This window comes from Pseudopodoces humilis, chromosome 3, assembly GCF_049639895.1.
Source record: "Pseudopodoces humilis isolate 2021_Gansu_Grassland_sample_001 chromosome 3, ASM4963989v1, whole genome shotgun sequence".
NCBI lineage: Eukaryota > Metazoa > Chordata > Aves > Passeriformes > Paridae > Pseudopodoces > Pseudopodoces humilis.
Window position 1 is genome coordinate 34,195,921 of NC_142202.1, and position 15,585 is coordinate 34,211,505.

Here is a 15,585-nt window from a genome sequence, read left to right on the forward strand (position 1 = left end):
CTGGTCAGCAGGAGCCTACCCTGCTTCAATTTTACAACAATTTTGACAATTGAAATTCACCCCATCGTGTGTTTCAAAGTGAATCACAACAGTTCTTCATCTATTACAAGCTGTGAATTGCTGAGACATCTGACCCAAATTAAGGCTTCAGCTGGCATGAACAGGAATTTACTCAATGAAAATCAGTTCCTGCCAAAGAGTTTGTTTCATCTATGCAACATTTTTAAATGCAAGTTTGAAGACTAGTAAGAACTCTGTGTTATCACTTACTACCAACTAAAGGCTGATTTCCTCCACTATTTTAAAAACAGATGGAAAATCAATTTCTCAGAAATTTCATTCATTTGTATCAATTCCAAAAAAAAATTCAAAATAATAATATTTGAATGACTTAAAATGAAAATGGGAGATTTTGGATTTCAGTCCAGCTCCCTCAGTTTATTTTCATTCTTCACATTTCCCTTTCACTGTTACATTGTAATCTTTTAATGTCAGAAATGTTGCTGTCTACGCCTGTCTATCTCTGCGTCGCTGTTTCTATGTCTGCAAGATTCAAAATGTAAGAATTTGCCTTGGGATTTAATTTCTTTTTTTCACCAACTCAGAATCTGATCACAGCTGAATCATCTCAGTAACAGGTCTTGTATCTCACACCAGATTCCAAAGAACTGACTCCAGTTTGTCTCCATCTGCAGACAGATGCACAATCCCCATCCCAGTTTGTCTGAACCTGGGTAACCACCTATCTGCCACATACTGAGGAACCTCTACTGGGGACTTACTTGCCTCTAGGCAGATCACTGTGCAGATCACTGATTTCAGCTCTAGGGTGCCTTCTGCCACCCTGGATGCAAAACCCCAAATTCAAGCTCTTCCAGGTACTGAAACTAGTGGCACAGGTCATTCAGTGTCATTCTTGGCTAGTCTCACTTCTTGAAGCTCCACCTGTGCTTGGGAACTCTCATCTCATAGCTTATTTTCTGAAGGAAAAAAGAGTAAAAAAGAATGAAGACCACTTCAATTTCTTAGGAAATTATACACAAAAATATCCTGAGCTGTGGTGTGCACACAGCCAGTCTCATCCCTGTCTGGAGTCTGAGACAGCAGGCACAGCAAGAGCTGTGATGGAGACCTTGCTGCACTGTAATTCCCACAGAAACGCCCAGTGGATATGCACAAGCTCACTGGAAAGTAAACACTGTTCTGCAGTGCCCTCTTACCCCCTCAGGGTCTGATCACATCCTGCATATCTTTTCTTACTGGCGTCTCAGGGTCTCAGTAGTTTGCGCTGGGTTTCCACAGATGAGTTTACATCTTGCTCAAACGCTGTGCTTTGTGAGAGCAAACAAGTCGTAACACCACCTTGTAAAGTCTCATGAACACAGTGCTGTGAGACGCACCTTGCTAGCTGTCCTGACAGCTGCAGCCTTAATTACAGCAGCTGCCATAAATAGTAATGAAAATACAGTAGGGGGTGCCACAGTGTGCAGCCAGAGTGGCACTGGGCTGCTGGGAGGGCCACTCTTGCCCAGAGGCAGAGTAACACGAATGTCAGTATTTCATAGCCTTTGCCTTCTCTTCAAGTCAGGATACCATTGCAGTTAGAGAAACCCAGGAAGGGCAGGAGGCAGGTTCCTAAACACAGGTGTCTACTGCCATTTTACACACTGTATTTATATGTCTCTCCTCCTCCAATGTGCCTGTTGATCGCACTTGGCTTTAATCCATCTGCACCAAACTCCAGCCACATCCATCTGTCACACGTTCACAGCACCAGTGACAATGGTCTCCTTGTGCACCAGGTCAGGTACTCGTCAATATTCTCCCTGCCTGTGTGTGACCAAAACTCTTCACAGCTTGTCTGCCAAGGGTCATCATCCAGGAGGTCACGGCTGGAGCTAAGTATGGTATTTGGTGACACAACTTGCATTTCTCTCTTCCCAACTCACCTCAGTGTTCTGAGTGCCTATCTCTATGTATGTGGTTATTCTCAAGCCTATTTCAGAAAAACAGTTGCAGTAAGCATGGGTTTAAGAGCTACAAATTTGCTTGATGCTGGAAATATAAGGTTTAAAATGAATTTGCTCAAGCACATCTCTGTACCAACGTATCAGTGTTATGTTTTAGCCAAAAGCTGGTGCCATGTCTTACCTTGATCTCCAAGGCAAATTTCCAGCACATTATTTAGGAGGGAAGGAATTGCTACATAAAAGAATGTCCAGAGTCCCTCAACAGCATCTGTTTCTGGTTGCATCAGAGAAACCTGCAATTGGCACTCTTGCCACGTACATAGGGCTTCTCTTGAAACGATCTGTGAGAAGTCTGATTTTAATGGCAAGGCCTAAGGATACTGCTTTAAATTCTCTTGTGATTACTTTTAGCGAAGTGCTCCTCATATGTGTCTACTCAGTGCCTACTTTGTGTACGAGTTGTGAGTTTTGCTCTGAGTGACAACCAGAGAGCTACAGCTCTGAGCTTGGTAGCAGGGAATCAGGGATGTTTTTGCTCCCACCTCACCCTGAGAAGGATATGTCCAGTTGGTTTTATGGATGGTTCTGAGGAAGGTGTAGGAGTGATTTTTTTTCTGGATTTTGCCTTGTTTTACATGCCTGATCAATGTATTGAGATGCACGTCTCTATGCCTGAAGCCTGGCAACTGGAAATGACACAGGCTAAAGAATGAAAACTGCTGCACTCGTTGGACCAGTGATGGTGCTGGGGATTAGCGACTATCAACCATTTTAGTTTCAGTAGTTTGTCTGAGGCTCAGCAATTGGCTCCTTTTCAGTTTCTGTAAAATGTGTTTTGTGAACTATTCAAAGTGTGGGTCTCTTCTTTATATAGTGCATGTCCCAAGAGCTGACAGATTTATGTTTTGCCAGAGGTACACTTGGGTAGACACAGTTACACCAACTATTTAACTAAGTAGGGAAGGGAAGTTTTCCAGAGTCTTGTCTTGCAGCTCTGTCATGATTTTATTTCTGTTCGGGAAGTAATTCCAAGTTGTTTATTGGTGTTCTGAGTGCCTCTTTTGATCGATGTAATCTCTTCTTTAATTAATGTTTATGTTTCTTCCATAGACATTATCTGTTTTTTTGTCAAATTGTTTAATGCCTGACCTTTTACTCTGGGGGAGTGATTTGAAACACTCTTAGCTAGATGCTACATGGAAAACATTTGGAACTGCATCCTCTCTGATCAGTAATTTAGCCTTGGCTGATGTTTGGTAACATTTCCATTCCAAGGAAAGACAGTATAACTCACGGTGTTTTGGTGCCATGCTCTTTGTGGCGCATTTGACTGGTTTTATTACAACGGTAGATAATTTATTTTCATCTTTATTGTCTCTAACAAAGCTGTAGATAAGAATTTGAACTGATGTTTCATAGATCATGTTTTATTTCAAACATTTTCCTCCCATGACTTTCTATGACTCACCCTATATAAAGCACGTAATTGCAATACTGTTGGAATTTCTCCTAAAGAGATGGATTTCTTTTGAGGAATGGCTTCTTCTCCAGTTGGGCAGTACTGGGAACTAGGAAAGTGAATAATAATTGTCTGTAAGCATCACGTGGAAGTTCTGGGATCCACAGAACTAACATTACCAGTCTTTTGATGAGCCTTAGGCACTAGCAAGAGCACAAAATAGCTAAATCAGTCTTATAGGAGGTGAGCTATGACAAAGTTTAGGGTAAGTGGTCTGGGCTTGGCTCCTGAGCTCCTAAATTTTTGCACCAACTCCCTTCTGCTTTGCCCTAGGCTAAAGTGTGGGACACAAAGGACAAGTGGCAGTGTCAAGAGCCTGGGAGGATCAGCTCTTCTTTGGCCACGGGAATCAACACACACAGGAAACACACACAGGAAACCAGGGCAACCACCAAAATACAGCTGAAATGTGAAGAGTGGATTTATTGCATTATCTCACTAACACTGGGCAGCTGAGACACACGGGGACACAGGCTGTGTTAGGCTCAGTTCATCCTAAAAGGCTTCATGCACACACAGTTTATCACAAGGCTGTGCTTTTATGATCTCTCTCTCTCCCAGCAGGAGGCTGAAGCATGTCTCTTAGAGTGTTATCTCTACATAGGAATTCTACTTCCCAAAGCAGACAGAGAATAAACAACACTAGGGGTAATAAATGGAGTTTTCCCACACCAACTTTCTTAGCATTCCCAGCTGCAAGGTCACTTCAAGCAAAAACCATTCTCTCCTCACCTGTTTTAACCCTGTCCTCCCAACACCTACGTTTTGCAGAACATGTGTCCAGTGGTGACTCATCAGATCTCATCAAGATCCTGTCACTATTTCATCTTTGGACCTGCATGGGTTAGACTGGAGCTGATTCTCTCTCGCTCTGTTAGGAACAGCTGGGAGAGCGACACAGGCTCTCTAGGGAGTCGATTAGGAGAATGTCTCGTAGTTTATTACTTCAGCTCTGTTTTATAGACTGGTACGTGGAAAGTACAGAAAGGAAACTCCTATTGGTTAGCAAACCACTACATTACCATCATTGGTCAGTGGGGCACACACCCCCCGACCTTCTCCTGCAAAGAAAACAAGAGACAGACAACAACACCTGCAAGGCTGTTTTCTGTCTTTGAGGATTGTTTTGAATCCTCCTTATGAATTCCCAGGCCAGCTTCTCAGGCAAGACTGAGAAGCTATATGGCCTGCAGTTTCACAAGCTCTCTGTTACAATTACATCCACAATTCTCTCCACACTGACCCTTGACTCAGGCAGCTGTGTCCCTGGGGTGGCACCCAGCACCCATGGTTTGCCACTTGAGATTCACAAGCTCTGTTAGTTAGCCTCTTTTTTCAGGCCTTATGAAAGACACTTGGGGAAAAGTTTTGACACTTAGGTATCACCAGGCCTTTACCCTGAGGCCTGAGGGGAGATGGACAAACCTCCAGGGAATGAGGCAGTGCAGAGTTTCGTCCTTTCTTTGGATGTCATCTTTAGATGACAAGAATCATCAATCAGATGACCAAGAATCTGGCAAATAGACTGCAAACTGTGTGGTTTGGCTGTGAACACTCATCATTCCTCCTTTGTTCTCAGTAGGGTTTTGTCTCTGGAGCATTTAAATTTTGCCTAAAATGCCTGAGGTTCTTCCACAGTTTGATTTCTGTTGATGGTAGATGTCTTTTGATTATGAGCATTAAGGGTTCTGGGTCTGTATTCCAGGTGCTTTTGGAGTAACATCTGCATTTTTCTCCTGTGTTCTGTTATTGTAAAATGCCTAGAAAATGAGGCTGGGCTTGGCCCTCACTGAGTCTCTTTAACTGAGGCTTAGTAAAGAATATTGTGAAATTGCCTTTGTGGCCTTTCCATTTTGCTTATTCTTGGCTGCATCTGAGTGGGAAAATGTATTTGAAGCAGGTATCTGCAAAAATTGGAATCAGATGCAAATGAAAGTTTTCACTCAAAAATATGCAAAGCCTGACATAGAAATTATTCAGATAATTTAGAAGTTTTCAAGGGGACTAGAATAAATAAACTTCGACCTGACATCCTGAAGGCTGGGTGAAAGTAACCTCAGAATGATGCAACTTCAGCAAACCCACAAAGGGCAAACAAGGTGGCCTGAAGATTACAAAATAAAAACCACAGGGGGTAATTTAAAAAGATGTAGAATGGAGATGGGAAGTTATGAATTGATGAAAGGAAATTTTCATGGAAAACATATTGGTGGGAAAAAATGAACAAACTATACATGGAAGACAAAGAAGGTGAGTATTAGCTAAGGTAGGTTTGTCAAGTACAAATGATGTTGAACTGGTTTGCTTTCCTTCTGTAACAGGGATAATATGTCTTGTGGAAAAGGCAAAAGCAGGAGTTTCCACATCCCATTATTCTAGCCAGGCCTTCCCCAGCACTGTTTCATTTGATACAATTTAGGGAAGCAGAGTTTGGGTGGTTGGTTCTCTGTCTTTTCTAATGTAGAACCATGAGGAAGCTCACAGCACTCACAGTAAATTCTGCTTACTGAAAACACACCTACTTCTCTTTGCTACCTTTCAGAAATGCCTTAAAGGTAGCACATTCAAAGCCTAAAGGCAGTACTTTCCTAATCACTGGTTCACACAAAACCACCACAGGCGCAGTACAAAACTGGTGACACGTCCAACTACAGAGTAGCCCCTGGTGGTTCACTGCTCAATGTAAAACATATAGAGGTGGTTTCCATAGAATCTCATCTCGGTTTGCTCTCTCTCTAGGTAATGAGCCACAAGCACAGAGGACCCTGGAGTCAGAAATCATAGCTGGGAATGATCCAAGAGCAATCAATAAGCTAACTGAAGAAGTTGAACTCACATCAACAGTGTTTGTCTGGTGACAATAAAGTAAATACCATTCTTATAAAAGCAAGACTACAGACTGCAAGACATAAGAAATGACTATTCTGCTCTACTCAGTGCTTGGTAACAGCTCATCTGGAATATTTCTTGTGGTGGTCTGGCTTTCATCCCTGCAGATGGAGAAAGGCAAGGAAAAAGCAGCACAAATGACTAGTGATCTAGAAAATAAAAGACTTGTGAAGGAAGATTGAAGGAACTGGGTTCTCAGACTGAAGGAAAAGAATATTTTAAAAGGCAGGAAGTTCTTTTATGTCCTTAAATGTGTATAACGTTGCTTTACAAAGGAAATAAATAAGCTATTTCTCATATTCAGAATGAAAAATAGTAGGCTTAATTTACTGCAATGTACACTGAACATAAACATTAAGGAAAACATTACAATATTAAGGGTTGCAAGGTGGAACCTTTGGTTTCCCTAAGGCTTCAGGTCTTTGAAACATGAGTCTGTCAGGAAAGGATCAAGTACACACCATTCAGGCTTAGGGTAGTGGATTGACTGGTCTCAGAAGTCTCTTTGCAGCCTTTATTTCTAGGAGCTTGTAAAGCTGTTCAGCTTAAGCTAAGATAATATCTGATAGCAGATTTCAGCCAGCTCTTTCAGCCTGGTATCTCCAGTTAAAGAGACAGGATAATTTACAATAAGCAGTTTTTTTATAATACTGATTTGTAGTACTATTTTACTTGAAAACTACATGGATGAAACTATAAATCCAGATTGTAGCTGCTATTTTATTTGCACCTGGGTTAAATTTCAGTTATGCCTTAGACTTTTTGTAACTTTGTCCATTTTTACCAATACAGATCTGCTTGTAAATCATTACGTGATTTGAAAACCTTGATTGAACTCAAGTAAGCATAATACATGTGAGTAGATTTTTTAGTCAACAAATTTTATTGCCTCAGTGTTCACATGCATCTGATTTTTTATGAGCATGCTGTAGAGCACAGACTCCACCACTGACTCCTTAGGGATTCCTTTCTCCATTGAGAAAATTTTGTTTTCGATTATTTAATCAGTTATTGATACACAAATTATCTTCCTTCTAACCCCCTGGCAAACTGATTATTTTTTGAGAAGCTTCAAAGGAATCCAACACGCATTGTGACTTTTCTCTACACAGTATGAGACCTTTCCCAACATAGCACATTTACCTCTGTGACTATTAGTCTTAGCCTGTGCCAGGACCCTGAGTGGAAGTCAGGATTGCTGATCTGTTTCCTGGATTAAAAATTAGTGTCACATCTATCATCTTCCATTCCTCTGGCACCACAGCTGAGATACTATGCCTAGATGGATTATATATCCTCTCAATATCTGGGTTATAGCTATATGCAGAAATGTGGCCCTGCTAACCAGACATTATTCATATCAGCACTTCTGAAGTCTCATTTACTCAACCTCTAGTTTTAGGAAGGTTTTTTGCAATAAAGAAAGGCTGAAGTTCAACACAATGAACACCAAAACTTACCTGCTAACCTTATTGCCAGGGCCCACTAACTGTCTTGCTTGCTCATTTTACACTCCAGTACATGTTACTCCCACAGACTGCTGGCTGGTTTGTTAGGGTAAAATACATCATGCAGGGTCTGACAGCTCAAGAGAGGTGAGTCTGCCACAGCTCCATACCCCAGGTCAAGCCAGTAGTGAGACTAGGAATGCATTCCCAGTAGGCATGGGCTCACAAAACACTCCAAGTGATTGAAATCCCCGCCTTTACCCTCCTTTAGTTCCTTTTCTAGGCATCTTGTCATAAGGCATGAATAATTCCAAACTGCTTTTCCCATAATGTATCCTAGAGTTCAAGACAGTGACCCTCGCAGATCATGGAACCTTTTTTGACAGGGCCACTCTCTTTTAAATCAAAAGATCAAAAGGAGGTCTGGAGAGCTGCTCTTGATGACACTTTGTGGTGGGTTCCAAGCTGGGATGCTGGGGCAGAAATGCTCTGAGGACAGCCCCGGGAGGAGCCTGGAGAAGTTCCTCCCTCATTCCTTGGGGATCACTGACTTGGGTTCCCACCTGCCCTTGGGCCTCTGTGATCCTCTGGCTTCTGGAGATGGACCTTTGGTGGTCTGATGGTCCCTGTGATGGGCCTGGGAGGACCTGGGCAGGGTGTCATATCCCCCTCACCCTCTGTGCTCCTCTCTGGATGTGCAAATGAGCTTTCATAACATAATCTAACCCTTTCCTGCTTCTGATGTGTTTATAAACACATCCTGCTTCTGATGTGTTTAAAAACATTTAATATTAGCTTTTGCCTCTGGTGACTTGCTCTTGAAAATTTTTTATCTGGTCCAACCCTTTATGTTTTCACGTTTGCCTTGACAGACATCATTTTTGTCCCTTGCTTGAAATAACCTTTTCCTTTTTTTTTCTTTTATAAACTTCTGTTAGCTTCTGCTGGTTAACCACACCGACTTATTTGGCTTATCAGGGGTCTTTCAGACCTTTTATTCATTTGAGAGATACATTTACTCCCAATTTCTAAAACAGTGTCCTTAAAGAACTTCTGGGATTCTAATAATTGTAGTATTCTTAGTTCCTTTTTTATTCCTTATCAAATAACATCTTCATTTTTTCATAAATCTCTTCTAAAAATACAAAATAAGTCAATTTGTGAGGTTTGTGTGTGTGTTTGTCTTTTTTATTCCTGCCAGAAGGCTGGCTTCAATACATTATGAGCCCTTGTGTGGGGTTCTATGCAAATAGTTACCCACTGAGCCACAGGCCCTGCTGTGTCTTTGCTGCAGGTCCTCTAAGGTCATGGATACAGCATGACTTTAATCACTGTAATTAGTTTGTGACACTGCTGAAGAGGATGGTCTTCCCTTTTCTCCCTGCTGCTGCTCCTTCCCCTCTGGATCAGGAAACAGAATTCAATAAAACTATGTGACACTTAAAAGTTCCATTTGAAGCCTGCTGCCTTTCACTTTGGGAACAGCGTGTTAAGCAGGGAGTTGAGCTGTGTAAAGCTCCAGCTCAGCTTTCTTTCAGGTTTGGCGGGGGCTGGAAGTGCTGCCAAGAGCAAAACTTAAACAATTCATCTTAGGCTCGGCTCTCGTACAGTTTCTTGTCCCAGCTTAACTGCAGACCCATTGGGCATCATGTTCTTTGATTTGTCACTTGCTGTGCTTGGGCAAGAGGACCTTCACTTGGCTCCTGAAAAAGCCAGTATAAAAGCAGAGGTTTATCAGGAGGAGGTTCACCACCTTTTGGAGGAGCAGCCTTTTGCACCCTTCTGCAGTTCTAGGGGAAAGGTTTTAGCCTCTGCAGCTGGTAATATTTTTGCAAAGAGAAGGAGATCGAAAACATCACACTTCTTACCACCTTTGCCAAAAGCACTTGAAAACAACTTCAAAGAAGAACATCCCCCCTCCATGCTCAGAGTGCAAAACATCCCTTTGTAGGGAGTCAAACCAGACCAATGAAATGGGGGAGAGACGTCTTCTTTGATCATTTGTTGCTCAGACAAACTCCTGGGTAACAGTTTCTAGGTTAATTAAATGTTACTTTGTACTGACAAGCTGAGCTTGTGCTAAAGCCTCAGGATTTGTTTGTGTGGCTGAAAGCTTGTACTCCCTCATCATCCCTCATAGCATAAACCACAAACCTTCCAGCCTAGTAACATGCAAACATAATAGCAAACAGCAAGATACAAGACCTGACCTCTTGGCTTGAGTATCAGCTTTGGGGAATGAGCTACCCATGTCAAGAGCTGGTTATCTTCTCAAAATCTATTTCATTTCTTTCAGGAAAGAAGCATACATTCAGTTTTTATAAATGTTCCCTTTTTTGTTTTCTTCTCTTTTTTTTCCTTCAACTGCTCCCTGATCTGACTGGCTCAGTTAACTTGCTTTCTCTGCAAAAAGGAAGAAATGGGGAGGAAGGAGAAAACAAGTCCTCCCTACTCCTTTTATGATTAGGGGTAAGAGGAACGAGCATGTTATAGATGGAGGGCTCTGGCTGCTCTGTGACTTTCCCACTGCTTTCCCATGTCAAGTCTTTCTTGCAAAGCTGAGTGACAGCACAAAAATCCCACTGTCATGGGAGAAGCATTACTTCCATATGGATCTACTTATCTGCTACTCCTCTTAGTCTATCTGAAACAGCTCCTGTCACAGCAGGACAATTAAAGCAGAAGTTCAGCAGTTTCTTGGGCAGCCCTTCTTTACTTGTACTTTATTCTGGGCAGTTCTTCCAAAGATTTCAAAAGGCTTCAGCTAGAGGAAAGAACAGAGATTAAAACTGCCCTGTGGTGCTGTGGATGCCAAGACCCTGGTGACAAGCCCGACTGTGAATGCTATTCTAGATAAGTGTTTCTTTCTGCAGGGACACTACAGACAGCACCAGATGCTGCAATGCAAATGCTAACTAATGTTGGGCAGCATCCCCAGAACAGATCCAAACAGCCAGGTATCTGGAGGTTTAGCTGGCAAATGGACATCAGGGTCCTAATTTCTAATATGTACATATGGTGGAGCAAATGCAAAGTGATCTAGCAAATGCAGGGTAGTCCTACCCACAGAATTGCCAGCTACACTGTACAAAAATCACACATCAGGATCTTTCTTTATATAAAGGAAGTTAGTTTTAAAATAATTACATTAAAAAAAAAATACCCATAACTTTTTGCTTGTTTCAACCCTTTAATAAAAAACAAGCAACAATTTCAAGCTTCTCTCTAGCTCATGACAGCTAGAATCTGAATTACTACTTTTAATCAATTCTGGGATTGTCCTGTGTTTTCTGGGCTGTGGGAGTCAGGGCTCTAAGAGACCCTCTGGTAGCATGATAATTACAATAAAATGCCTCGGTTCCACAGAGGACACCCTTGTCAGTGGAAGGGCAGATCTGTTTGAGTTTCATTCTAAATAGCTGTTGGATTTAATTCTCTTCTGCTTCAGTTATTTACACTGAGGCAATGTGTGCCCCTCCAGGGATGGGCTCAGGCCTCTCCCACCGGCACAGATAGTCTGGCTTTCAGCCTGACCAGCAAAGGCTATGGGAAACCATGAGAGGGGTTTGGCCCCACTACAACACAAAATTTCTGTTGTCTTTACACTTGGGAAGGTGCAAAATGCTGATAGTGCAGCTTTCACATGGGACCTTTTCTGACAGGGCCACTCTCTTTTACAGCATCTGGGTGCTTTGGAACCCTTTTGAGCTGGCATATCCTGAGACAAGATCTGCAAGTCAGCTTTTAATTCAGTGTGTGGGGAACGAAAGCCTGCCAATGCTGTGACCACCGTGTGTGTTTTTGCACCGAGACACTGAGCTCAGGACTTAGGTTTCAGTGGGGGTGAAGTGCTGGTAGTTTTTATTATAAAGCTGTATGTTAAACAGCTAAAGGTAAAATGTAGGTTGTGAGTATGTGGCCAACCTCAAAAACCAGCACTCAGTTACAAAACACCTGTGCCCTGCCTCTGTGAGGTTTCTATAAGGATAGTTTTGTTCCAAGGTAATAATTTTAAGTGTCTATCATTGGGCCAGGACCCTTGGGCAGAGGCAGTACAAATTCAGCTCTCCAAGCACAGCAGAAGAGACTGGGGGAGAGGAATTAGAAGGCCTGCAAGCTCCAGTCTGTGTTCCCAGAATTATTCTTGCTTTTCGTCCAAAGACTAGAGTGCAATGTGTAAGCAGACCTGCCCTCTGCCCTGAGAGCACTCTCATCCCTCAGCTACAGGCTCTTTCTTGCTGATTTTCTCTGATGTGGATTTGAACATCCTCCAGCTGAGAGAAGCTTAAAAGGCATGTGTCACATTTCCTGAACACATGTTCAAACCACTAATATAAAATTTAAGCATTACCACCAATGCCTTTTCTTTTCTGCTTTTGAAGGATGCAAAGAACTCGTTCGGTTCTGAAAGACAGCACATTAGCACTAACCCTCAAAAGAGGATCTGGGTTTGGGTGACCACAGTCTGGAGGAAGGGACTAGGTCTTGACCTTTCTCAATACCTCTCTTGAAGGCAAATGGTAGAGGCACCCTAACCCATAGTGTGTCTGTTCTCCAACCCTCTTTAAAGGGTGCCAAGCCTCATCTGTTTCCTGTATCAAAAGCATGAGCTCCAGACTCTGGTTTCCATGCCAGTAGCCCTGACTGACTGCTGCAGCCTTGCAGTCCCATAACACACCCAGGACTTCAGAGACAGTTGTGCAGGCAGAGTATGGTGGACCAAGGATCCACTTTCAGCTTCTCAGGGTCACAGCCCAAGCACCCTGATGGCTTTCCCCTGGCATCCAGTGCAGACTAAAGCTTGGCTTTGAACTTTGGAAGTATTACCTCCTGCTGCTAGGGAATCAGAGCATTTAGAGATTTACAGCCTTCAAAATTATGCAATTGAAATTAAATAGAAATGATGCTTCTGGTGTCAGATACTTCATGACTACAACACCACCAGAAAAATACATGTTTAATGAAATTATGCATTTTAATAGATTGCTAGTACATAGCATAATTCTGATTAGTTTCCTTTTTAATAAATCACCGAAGAATTTTCCACACAGATTGAAGAGGCTAACCTGACCTGGCAGTCATGAAAGAGAAAGCATGCTTTTACTGCAAAGCAGTCTTGTCTAAGGATTTACTTTCAGAACACCGTTTTTGTAGGAAAAAAAAAATTACCATTGCTAAGAAAACCTTATGTGTTGTCATTCTAAATATAAATCTCCTTTCTGGAGGAATACTGAATAATCTGTTCCAATCTTGAGGATGAAATAATATTTTTACTTTAGCACAAAACAATACTCAACCCTTTCACGGTCCAAGATACAACAATCATCTTGCCCACTGCAGACAGAAAGAACTTTTCTGAACCAACAGTATGTTGTTACACTTTCTTTATTTAAGGAAAAATTTAAGAATTGTGTTTCTCTTCAATTCTCTCTGAATTGAGTACTTGATGATGTTAAAAGAAGAAAATGTAACAGGTGAATGTTTCTCTTGTCATTGTCAAAGTGTGCTTTATTCTCTGAGTATGACATCACATCCAAATAACTTTTCAGATTCCCTGAGCAATGCAACAAGCCAGTCAAGGTCCCAAAAAATTCAAGTGTATTCACCAAACAGGTCACCATGGGAGTGGGATCGTGCTGTGATGATGGTAAAATCTATGTTTTATTATAGATTTCTGTGCCACTGTTAGTTGCAGGGCCTCTTCTGCCTTTTTAATTTTTCTGAAGCTGATGCCCGCCCAAGTAACACTGCTCCACAATCAGCTGGACTGATAAAGCCTGGTTTCACGTGGACCCACCTCCCTACTTGAGCCATGCTACAGATTTTCTAGAGGGCCCCCATCTCCTCCTCCTTCTTCCTCTTCTCCCATGCTGCAGGCTCTGTGCTCAGCTTTCCTCCACTGCCTTCTCCTGGCAATGCCCTCAGCACCCCAAACCGCTGGGGCGGCCAGCAAGAGCTGAAGGCTTTTCAGGAAGCAGGGTGAGGATAAAACTGCTGGTCTGGTGGGAGAAGCAGAAATGTTGTCCATCAACATTCATTCAGGTGTTGTACTGAGCCAGGCACACTTGGATCCAAAATCCCCAAGTCTGCCTTTCCATGAGGGATGCCCCCCCTCATACCAGAGAATGAGGAACAGGCTGGTATCACACCTTCCTTCAGCACGAGCCAGAGCCTGTGCAAATTTGTCTGTGAGGAATACTGCACTTTGTTCACAAGATTTTTTGTCCTTAGAAATATTTCACAACTAAGAAAGGAGCAAAAGTATTCATGCCATGAGATCTGTCTGCAAACTCTCTCCCACTTCTTGGCAGTGGAATTTATTAGTGGTGCTTTGGCACCATCACGCTCTCCCAGGATGAAAAGATCAGTTGTTCTAGTTGTTTCTCATTAATATACAATTTTAAATAAATTTTCCACATAAATTAGATTTTTACGCTCTTCAGTAGTGCCAGATGGACTGAGCCATCTGTCAGAGATTAACACTCACTAAAGGACAACTAGCATTAAAAAAAAAATAACAATAATGTAACATTCCAAAACATTTTTTACTTTGTACATTGGTTGAACAAACAATTGCGTATAAAGCTGCTCTTATTTTTAAAGATCATCATTTGTGAATGCTTGTATAATACTTTACTGAATTTGAAAAAAGAGATTTTTGGATGATTAGCCCATTTTTACAGCTTGGGGACATTTCTGAGGGTATCTGATCTGGGATGATGCTGCATAAAAAACTGTAGAACTAGAAACAATACAGCCACTATAAAGCCATAGGCAAGTTGTGGATTGCTGAAGGAAAGAGTGAAGCCCTGAATAAAGTGTCTTTTCCTTCGAATTGAGAAGAAGAACCTGTATAAAAGTTAGCAAAAGCATTGTTTAAATGATGGGCACTGTCATTACCCCAGGCTCCTTCCTGGAGTTCTAGCTTGTATTTTTTCTGTTTGCTTTTCCACCAGCAGCCAAAGGTTTGCACCAAGAGACCACAAGTCCAAGCCTTGCAGCAATCCCCCTTGGCACTAAGGGCTGAGGGAGAGTCCCTTTGGCTGTCACAGCCCACTCTAGGGCCACACTCTAAAGCAGGTTTGGCTTGTTAGGTGCAGAGACTCATGTACTCTCTGCATGATGTTACACTTTATGGGCTCCAGAGATGGGACTTGCTGAACCACGTGTTCCTTTCCTTCCCACGTTTCTATCACTTAAATCTATCAATGTCAAATTTACCTAATTTTATTTTCTGTTACCAGAGGGGTCAAGCTATGATTGGACAGCAGACGGAACTGCCATCAAAAGACTGAGATTTCAAGGTACCAAAAAAAAAGAGAAAGTTATCTATACTTATTTTAAACATTTTCATAAAATAAACATTTTAAAACTGGTTACATTTAATAAAATTCCCCATAGGTATTTCCACCAATGGTAGAAACTACCTGAAAGCTGGCTGGAATTACCTGAGAATTTGGATGACCAAGGTCCTACAAAACTGATCAAGGGCAAATGGAGTGAAGAGATTAATAAAGGAGGGACAGAGAAGCAAGACAACCGCAGACCAGTTGGCTGAACTTTAGTACCCATGGAAACACTGCAAGAACAAACCAGGCTACTTGCAAATACATGAAAGGTGCCAAGCAGATGAGTGACGGCAAATACAGATTAATGAGAAACTAACATTTCAAAACCTTTGCAGGTTCCTTCTATGAGAGGATAAAAATGGAAACTATCGTTCTACATAAGCAATAGATGTGCTTTGACTGCAGTAAAG